Source organism: Syzygium oleosum, unplaced genomic scaffold, assembly GCF_021117445.2.
Source record: "Syzygium oleosum isolate NSW1041296 unplaced genomic scaffold, Sole_v2.1 Sole_v2.31, whole genome shotgun sequence".
Taxonomy (NCBI): Eukaryota; Viridiplantae; Streptophyta; class Magnoliopsida; order Myrtales; family Myrtaceae; genus Syzygium; species Syzygium oleosum.
In genome coordinates, this window is record NW_026607515.1 from 566,575 (window position 1) to 576,923 (window position 10,349).

Genomic DNA, 10,349 nt, shown 5'->3' on the forward strand with positions numbered 1-10,349 from the left:
CATAGTCTACCCAAGCCATATTAGGCTGCTTAAGCCGTATAATTTCAGGTATGATTTATAGGAATTTATGTCCTCTCAACCTTATAGATACTTGTCTCAGACAGTAAAACATTTGGCTAATTCCAGAGTCTTTTACACATACTCATACAAAGGAGTTCGCTCTCTAATGAATAGGCCATGGCAAAGGTCTTCATCACATGGCATCAGCCACAAACAAGTCATCGTATCATAACGATTGCTATGTATATTTCAATAATCACATATGCAAATAACATCATACTGACCTCTTGGCAGTTTTCGTGTCAACAATGAAAACCAAATATCCATTTATCATTGTTTGCAGACCCACAAACTCTTAAAACACTCGTCACTCGGTAAATAGTGTTATCTTGGCATTTCTCATATTAATAGTGGAACCAAAATCAATTTGTTATCATTCGCAATTTGCCAACTCTTATTCATAAAGTAATTCAATCCAAGAGCCGCAACATTCTTACATTACATGAATTTATGATTATTCCCAAGTTGCCAGTAAAACTAAAAGGTATTTCGAGCTACAAAATCCATTGCACAAAAGACATTTTTACGCCAAATTAATGTTACACCTAAAATGTATAGAATTTGATCACCAAGAGCATATCAAGACTATATTCACTCGTATCATCATATTCACATCAATTTTATAAAATTTCAGCTTAACACAAAGTTGCAAGATTAACCTAACATAATTTCTCATTTCAAAATTTCACTCTTTATCTCAATTTTCTCTTAATCTAGCTCTACTAGTCAAATCAATTAACTAAGACCATTAATTTTCTATTTGATCCATTTGACTATCTTATTGACACTATATACAACTCCCATATTTTGCTTTATTACCAAAACAACCACCTTTTAAAAATATTTATTTAATCAAGTCCAAATTTTGACTCGTTGGATAAATTGTCGAGATTAGGCAAGCAATTGTAAAGCTAATTAAGAACCTACCATCATAAGCATCCTTAAAATGTAAGTAGACCGAAAAATTTTCAGTTTTAGAAAACGAGACCTCTAATTTTTTGAAATTACAAATTAGCCCCAATTCCACAATACTTAGATTTTTTAGCCGATTTCATTTCCTTTAATTTATCTATCTTAATCACTAACTAATGCTCATTTTAACTGATAAAAATCACTGTTCACAGAATATTTACATGTTTTGAATTTACATTGTTCCCTTGTATTACACAAATTTCTATTTTAGCCCTTTTACGGGCATAGTTTCATCTCTCTAACACTTTTACTCATCAAAATTATTCAAAATCCTCTTGAAAACACTCAACCATGTTTTTACCCATGTAAAATAGCCATGATTTATAGAATGACTCATAGCATATTCTAATGGCATAATAAATATAATGAACTTTTCATGTGATATTGGTAACAAATTCATAACAAAAACACAAGTAGACCTCAACCGACATCATGCTCATCTTAAATCAACCCGTCATCACCCATGATACAAAGTGATTTAAAATCACTTATACATATAGTCTTGTCTCTTACTAGCTCATCGTGTAATCATTAATCTCTTTTACAACATGCATCTATGATATTAATCATACTTTAAGCTAAACTCAAGTAAGGATCAAGAGTACTAAGAGGATCGGTCCAATTTAGCCCTAGAGTTTCGCTTACCTTGAATAAATTTTGAACACACAAAGCCTTTAATCACCTTGAAAGCACAATAAACAATACAAATTAACAACTCTCATTCCTTAAAAAACAAATAGTTTGACAGAAAATGAAAGTTCGTGAATTTACCTTGTAAGACAATTGATGGTTGGAACTAAAAACTGAAAACAACACGCATTTGATAAACTTTGGGCTTGGTTGAAAGTTGAGTTAAAACCTGGCTTTCTTTGTTGAAAAATGGAATGTGAGAATAATTGAACTTGAAATAATAGAGATGGAGATCTTTTTGGTTTGTTCAAGAGAAGGAAAGGGATGATTTCATTTGTTTCCTCCTCTTATCTTCACCTTTAATGATCACTATAAACCATGGTTAAGTTAAATTGTCATGCATGACGTCATTTGATAGGCCAATTTCAATGTCACAAATTAAGAGCATGTGTATTATTTATATGGGTGACAAGTGGCTTAATTTAAGTAACTAAATGAAGATAATGATTGGAGAGAACATAAGATCACCCAAGTAGATGTATGAATGAGAATTATTATTTTATTTGTAATCATTCAAGCTTATGTCAAGAGATGTCATCCTTGGGGTAGATTTAATGGCACAAATAAGAGCATGTGAAATAAAATACTTGGTGGAAAAATGAAGAAACGCTTTCAACTAGAGAAAAGCTACAAGTGGCTAATAAGTATGGTTATGAGAGAGGGAGAGAATTATGTGATTATTAATGCAATATGGAGAAATATGAGTCTTATTTCTAGGTAACACAATACTGCTAACATCTTAGATAGAATGGTCAGGAGTAAAAGCTGAAAGAATTAAGTAGATGATATTACAAATGCCTTAGCTTGTACCGCTGTGAACTAACGAGAGATTCTGTGAAATATTTGAGAAGCTTGTTAACGAGAAAAAAGAACAATAAGAAGAGCAGCCGCACAATGTAAACAAAAGTGCAAGGTTAAGATCTTTTGTTCTCGTGTCGTGTCCCGTTGACGTCCTGATAATCTCATTCTCAATCTTCAATACTATTGAATTGCAAGTCCGGAATCAACCGCGTTTGAACAGATCAACGCCTTCAGGATCAGGATGCTATGTGGCCTCGTACGCTTACACAGTCAGAGAGAGAGATGAAGGGTTAAAGGATCAATCGCCATCTCCACAGTGAAAGTCAATTTTGACCGAATTACATCAAGAGTATCGTACGAGGCCGAGGCCGAGGCCTAGGTAGATAACTATGCAAAATCGTCGTCGACCGGCGCTCGGTCTGATGATTAGGGTCAGAGGGTCCGGGGCGCACTCCTGATTTGATTCGCGAGAAAACGGAAAAACCAAAATAAAAAAAAAAAACCAGACATATGATATAATCAGCAATCTGTATAACTGGTAAGCATTGACCAGGAATATGAGAATAAATTTCCCCCTCTTTTTCAACCTATTCAAGTTGTTCTAGTTCCACGAAGAACAGCAAGGACACTATCATCAGTGACGTATTTTTCAACACTTTCGTCTTGGGAACTATTGCAACAAGTGAAGTAAGTGCTGAAAAAAAAAGTGAGCGACGTCGATATGACTGCAACCAAATTTCTTTGTCGTCTAGTCGTACTTTTGGCTAAATGATTGACATTTCAATTGGTCTAACCATACTCATTGCATATGTGGCTGTCCATTAAGAATACTGCAGAGAATCTTCGAGGGCGTGACGGTAGGTCTTGGATCGCACCTACTGTTGGCATCCGCAGTGTAAACTGTTTCTTGTTCTTCCTGTTCGAAATTAGAAATATTTCTTGAATTTGTGTATGATTTACGGAGTTCGATCTGAAGCGAAGTGTGTGTCGAAGCTCGGCCCACACTTGTGCCGACAAGCGTGACTTAGCTCAAGAAGAGTACCATAGGAATCGTTGAAATCGGCCAGGTGAATCAAGAAGGGAAAATCCAACTTGGACTTTGAGGACCGTCTCAGGCGAAGGACAAACTTTCCGTTAAAGGGGACTTCGTCTTTTTATGCTGTTATGGCATTAGGCATATCGTGAATGGCATCCGAAGAATTTAGGGTTTGTAGCCGCAAAATCTCATGATAAGATTCGTGAACTCTTTTGTGATATAGAGTGATTGTTTAGCGAGATATTGTCGGGAGAAAATTATGAGGCTGAAAAATACAGAGAATGTTTGAATGATTAGAGTGATATAATCCCGTCCAACGATGTCTTTGCGGTCAATCCACATTTCATTGTTTTTCTAATAACATAATTAATGCAAAATACTTTAGTTTAGACACCATATGACCGCTAACAAACCCAAAAAAAAAAACGGAAAAAGAAAAAGAGTACTCTTGCTCCATTCGAGCTTATACGAAAGATGTCAGCACGATAATGTTCGAATCAAACATAGTACACTAAACTTTAGTATGTTCGATTTAATACAAGATTTTTCCATTGTTTTATCAATGGCGTTGTTGTTGTAGTCCAAGATAGGTTAAGAAAGCGTGATAGATAAGCAAGCAAATGCGTTGTTGTTCATAGTGACAGCCGACCAGCTTCTCAGCTTGGAAGCGTCCGGCCCCAAATGTGTTAGGTCTATCCACACCATGCAAGCCCCCCAAGTCATTGAAGGCCCCCCCATCTTTGTGTGTCCTTTATGCTATCAGCTTCAACATTACTTTTTTCTAAATTGAATTTACAACCTAGACATCATGTACCTAAAAATTCATTTATATACCTACACATCCCATGTATTCCAAATTTTTTTTTTATTAATTTCATATATTTTTCTCCGTAAAGGACAGCGGAGTGAGTTCAGCTACATATCTCTTAGTATAAGTGCGTTCCCATCGACCCCCCCACGAACTTTCTTCCCTGCCTGCATGTTTTGTCGTCGTGCCAGATTTACGCAATTTCCGGGTCAATGTTCAGCAGCATGGAGATGGGAAAAGGTTACTAACGGAGGGAAAGAAGGTGAAAGAAGTGGGGGGGTTAATCAGTCCTTAAGGGTCGCTCAAAAAAGACTCCATTGGAGTTTAACTATGTAGAAGCATTATAATAAGATGGGCAGATGGTGGGATCTGGGCGTGCAGAAAGGCCACAGAATTCAATTGGGTGGTCGCTGTTAACGAGTCTGGTCGTTGGGTTTTAAGAGCAAGATCGACTCTTGAGCTGCCATTCCATCAACACCTACAATTCCTCCCTTCAGCTCTTCAGTTGGCCATCGCTTTCTGCTCCCAAGTTGATGTTATTGTTTCTTTTTTGACTTTCTTTTGGTTTTTCCTTCCGCCTGAAAACTGACTTTCAAGTGTCAACAAACGAGACCCCCGGAAGAATCTTGAGTCCATCATTTGCCTTCAGTATCTACCCTCGGATCACGGGCAGAAAAGGGTGCTGTTGTCCCTGGATCCTGTGCTTTAGCCGTGCGGCCCCCCACCGAAGCCGATGCGCTCGATGCCACCTCAGTGAGGGCGCGCCTAGAGCGGGGCCACGTTCGAGTCGCGTCAACCAACTTTCGGTTTGAAAGGCTAGAGTTCTAGTATCAGACGGTACGAGTGATTGAGCCGCGGAACCTAAAAAATGTTGGACTAGCTCAAAAACTGGGGGGCATATTTGGCAAACATGGGGTAGCTCCGCAAATCTACTGATCTCTCCGCACGTCTAGCCGTCTATTTATAAAATGAGACGAGGTCGGGAAAGCTCATCACTTTGTGTTGCTCCACCTAGAGAGAGAGAGAGAGAGAGAGAGAGAGAGAGAGAGAGAGGGTTGAGGTTGAAGTTTATGGGAGTCCTCCTAGTAATGTTTCTTGCTCAAATGAGTATTCCAACCACAGCTAGCACCCAGAACTAGGACAGAACAGTTTGGTCGTGGTTGTTTTTAGCAACTGAACTGTTCGCTCTCTCTGATGCTGCTGTTCTGAGATGCTCATTTGAGCAAGCAATGTTATAGGTGGAGGTTCTAATGTCTGCACTCGTCGTCCCGGGTGTTCTATCCTTATAAATCTCGGTCTCTCGGATTCGACGGTTTCGGTCGGCGCGCTCCCTCGCTTGCTCCTCCATCGTCCCAGATAAGTCCTGCTTCTCCCCTTTTAATAACATATGTGCGAAATTATTTGAATGAATGAGTAATTACAAACAGTAAGTTCGCATGAGATCCGGGATGAACATAAGCACAATCACTCGGTACCTTTTCGTCTTCCATGTATGCTAAGTGTTGATAGAGTTTTTGATTGTCCGAGTACATTTATTCGCTCAACGTCTAAAACAAAGCTAGGCCAGCAATCTGGCTACGGCATGAATCTGGGGATTTGAAGTTTTCTTCTTTTCCTTTCTGAACCTCAAAAGATTTGACTGAAAGGTGGTTCTTGTTCTTAATGGGACATGAAATTATAGGAGGAGAGACCAATTTATAGAATTCATGTCTCTAAAAGTTGATTTATTGAAGATAAAATCCCAAGTCGTGTATATATATATCGGAGTTGAATCATCATATGGATCTTTTGCACGCGAGCGGAGGTGTATATATTTATATTCGGTAGCATCATAATTCAGTGCAGATAGGCATGTGAATGGCTTCGGTTTTCTGAGTCAGATTGAGTTATTTCTGCCGCATGTTCCTTATAGCTAAGATTGAATCAAACTAGGGCTTCTCTCGTTATTGTTATACTTATTTGACCATCGGCATAGCTTGGCTTCGTTAAATCGGACTCTTTCCGAGGGCGAATGCAATCCAAAATAAGCATGTAATCGCTCCTCGAATTCGAACTGCATTCCATGTCGTCATCTCTTTTGATAGATCGATATCGACCGAATCGCGTAACCTCTGAATATCTCTTCTGCAAGTGTTTATGGTTCCGCCGCAAACCGATTATTCGCAGATATGTACTCCCCGACGGGGGTCTCGGTGCACGACGAGAGAACCATGATAGCTGTGCAAACTCTCCTTGTTGGTGCATCGATCTGTGGAGGAAGAAACGATCAAGCAAATGCATGAGGAGTCAACCGCATATGTTCTTGTATTCATGTGTTTTCTCTACAGGACTGAGAAAATATTTGCACCTTCCCCATTCAATTATCCACTAAATGATTACTACAATTGAAGGATATGGATCTTTATCATCGGTTTCTTATCTCTTTATAGAATGGATAAGTTTTAGTTGTGCTGATGTTTTCCGGGCAGGTCGAAATTTTCGATGTCCCTCTCAATCACCTTCTTGGAAATTTTAAATGAAATGAAAAAGCCCTAAATAGTATCTAATTCAAGAAATATTTCTTTAAAGAAAAAAACCAACATCATTCGGTTTCAATCTTCACCCACCCCTTTCCCTCTCTCTCTCTCTATCTGACATTTGACATTTCTTTTTTATTTTAACATGCCGGTGTCTATATGCTCCGGTTCCCCCGGTTGGGACGGTATCTTTTTCTTTCCTTTGGGCTTTCTTCTCCCTCTCTCTCAACGATCGAAACAACTCCACTCCCGCCCTGCCCTTGTCTCGTCCTCCTCCACCATCGCCGTCCCGCCCTCCACCTCCTTGGCACGCCGGCGATGCCACCCTGGTCCTCTTTGGACCGGTCGGCTTCGTCCGACGATAGCCATCCCAAACTCGGCGTGGCCACGGCCACGGGAGAGAGCATTTGGTGGGGAGAGAGAGAGAGATGCGCAAAGTGGAGGAATGATGGACGGATGCTATCAATCGTGTTGTGTCTTTGTATCTTCACATCCAGATTCTAATGGAATGAGCTAATCAAACATGTGATCATTAGGTGCATCACCATGCCAATTTGTAAGCAAGAGAATTAGGAAAAGTTTAGTGTCCTTAGTCATAATTAGAGGACGACTCCTTTTTGTGCAAAATCACATGCCGCTACATCACAGCCCACGTTTAGGAAGAACGTCTCGTTGTTTTTTTTTTTTGCAATGGAGTCCCAAATGACGGGTCTTACCCCGAATTGATATTCCACCTAACCCCGAGTCTCTCTTCCGCCCGCATCGGCGTACAAACGTGAAAATTTTTACCCTCATGCAATGAAAAAGACATGGCTCGAAGTCATAAAAAGAAAGCGATCATATTGGACCGTTATGACCTCTTTATGGATCGTTCCGTTAGAAACGATAACCCGAATGTCTATGTCGCCAACGGGAGATCCAAAAAACATGTGTGCTATCTAATTACTTTATTTCCTCCACGAGGTAGAAAGAGAGCCAGAGAACACGCGCGTAATTTTGCTCGATGAATTCGGTACTTAGCGGGCGACCCCGAATCCCGCGGTCCGAAAATTCATGGGGGATAAGATCACCAAAGTAGATTTCTCCCCCAAAGGAGTCGTCCCAACTTGCACGGCAGTACCGGCGCACGCAATTGCAGCTGCAGCTGCGATTGGCTGATTCAGGCTTAATGAAAGCGGAGCCGGAAATCATTCACTTTGCTGCGTCCACATCCGCGGGTTCTATCTCTAGATTGTAAGGAAGCTTCGTCAGCTTGGGGAGGGATGAACCGATACGATCCGATCCGATGATCATCCCATCGCCGGAGCAGATCACGACACAAAACACTTGACAAAAAAACCAAAGGGCAAAGGGCAGTTCTTGATTTGCTGCTGGTCGAGGGTCGACTTCTTCTGTCGGCCATTTCCTACGAATCCTAAGTGAAAAAAATCCCGAGTTTCTTTCCCAACAACCGTTCTTAACCTGTAGCCTTTGGAATGGCGTTCATCACGTGCCGCGGCCGTCGCTATTGAATGAGGAAACAGTGGCTCGGTACCGATTGGAGCCACATCATTCACTGTCCCAGGAAACAGATACGTGCAAGCAATCTGATACAGTGTCTCGATCATGTAATTCTTTAACGTATAGTCGTTATCGAGTGTGTACTCGTTGGTATTATCGTAATCACCCGATGCGGCGCGTTCTTCGACGTAACTAGTATTCGAAAGAGAAACCGGGCGGACCTCGCGACCCTAATCTCGATGATTTGACGTGCATGCAATCGCAGTTCCCGCACATGAGAGAGGAATGACAGTGATACGCAGTTAAATTAAGGAACGAGAGATTATTCATTAAAGGGAAAATGACATAAATAGTCCTCGAACTTTGACCCAATGTACAACGTGGTCCCTAAACTTTTAATTTGTTCAATATGATCCATGAACTTTAACCCAATGTACAATGTAGTCCCTGAACTTTTAATTTATTCAATGTGGTCCATGAACTTTGGGTACATGTTCAATATAGTCTTTGAACTATATAAAAATGTTCAATGTAGTACATTGAATATGTACCAAAAGTTCAGGAATCACATTACGTATTGAGTCAAAATTCAGGATCATTGTGTCATCATCCCTTCATTAAACTTGTTATTGTGGAATTATAATGAACCCAATACGTCGTTATATCCGGTAGGATTCGCGTAGAAAGACTTAAGATTTATTGTGGTGCAGATGAAGACACTTTCATGACCAAGAATTCTTTTTTTTGTGTGGTCTCTTTTACAAGCCGCAAGATCACCAATTAATGTGAGATTTTGTATAAATCTCATTCCTAAAATCTAGCATAAAATACCCATAGTGGCGCATGAGATGGATGTAAACGAGGCCACTGACTATATGGTAAAATATACTATTCCAAGTTGATTGAATCATATCTTGATGGAATAAAAAAAAAACACACACAGAGAGAGATTACTAGTACATCGAGTGGGGTAGCATGTAGCATCGAGACATCTTTGAATTCGTGAATAGCAAAGTAGTTAGGGACAATTAATGGAGGAAATTGTCCACTCAACCCTATTTAGCCAATTTAGCTGTAAATCTTTGTGCGAAATTTCAATATAATCTTTTCGGCCACTTTTTGCCTGAATTTGATGACGTGGCGGTGCACCGCATAAGACGACCAGTAATGACCAAATCGTTACGTCAGCGATTTCCAACGAAAATTGATCAGAATGACTATATTGGAATTCTACGCAAATTTGTTGACTAAATTGGCAAAAGTGAAAAGTTAGAGATTGAAATCAACATCCGTATAAGAAGTTTAGAATTGATTAGATAATTTTTCTCGATTGAGGGATTAAATTTGACGGCGCCGACACGGTAAATTTTTCATGGCCATGTGTCAAGAGGGTCCACTTAGAAAGCCAGGTATCAGAAACCAATGCCTACTCTTTTAGTTGGGGTCAAATCGACATTACATATGGAGGCAAACGATCGTCGTGGTACTCATGTCCAGGCCTAAAAACAGGAATGAAAGGAGCATCTCAACCAAAAACCTCACCGACAGCCGATGGTGGCCAGAATTGATTTACATGCCCCTTCCAAGATATCGGTCACTCGTTCGATGATCGGTTTAAAGGCATGTGCACGTTAACTCGATACTTGATCCCGGGCCGGCCTGTCGGTCTAGTCACATCTCGTTACATTGCTCGAACGTGGTGACAAAGAATGGTTTGTCTCGAGACCTTGGGCTCTTTAAATCAATCGTCCAAACCATAATGATTCACCTCTCGTTTCCGGAACTCGTGCATCATTTAACGGGAGGGAAAATTTTCCAAAAAGTAATAAACTTATTGTACGGTAGCCAATTCAGTCTTAAACCTCACAATTGTGCTAGTTTAGTCCTAAACTTTTTGACAATTTGTCAATTTTGGCTGGAAATCGTTGATTTAAACATTGGTTGGTCTACGTGGCTTTGCCGGCGC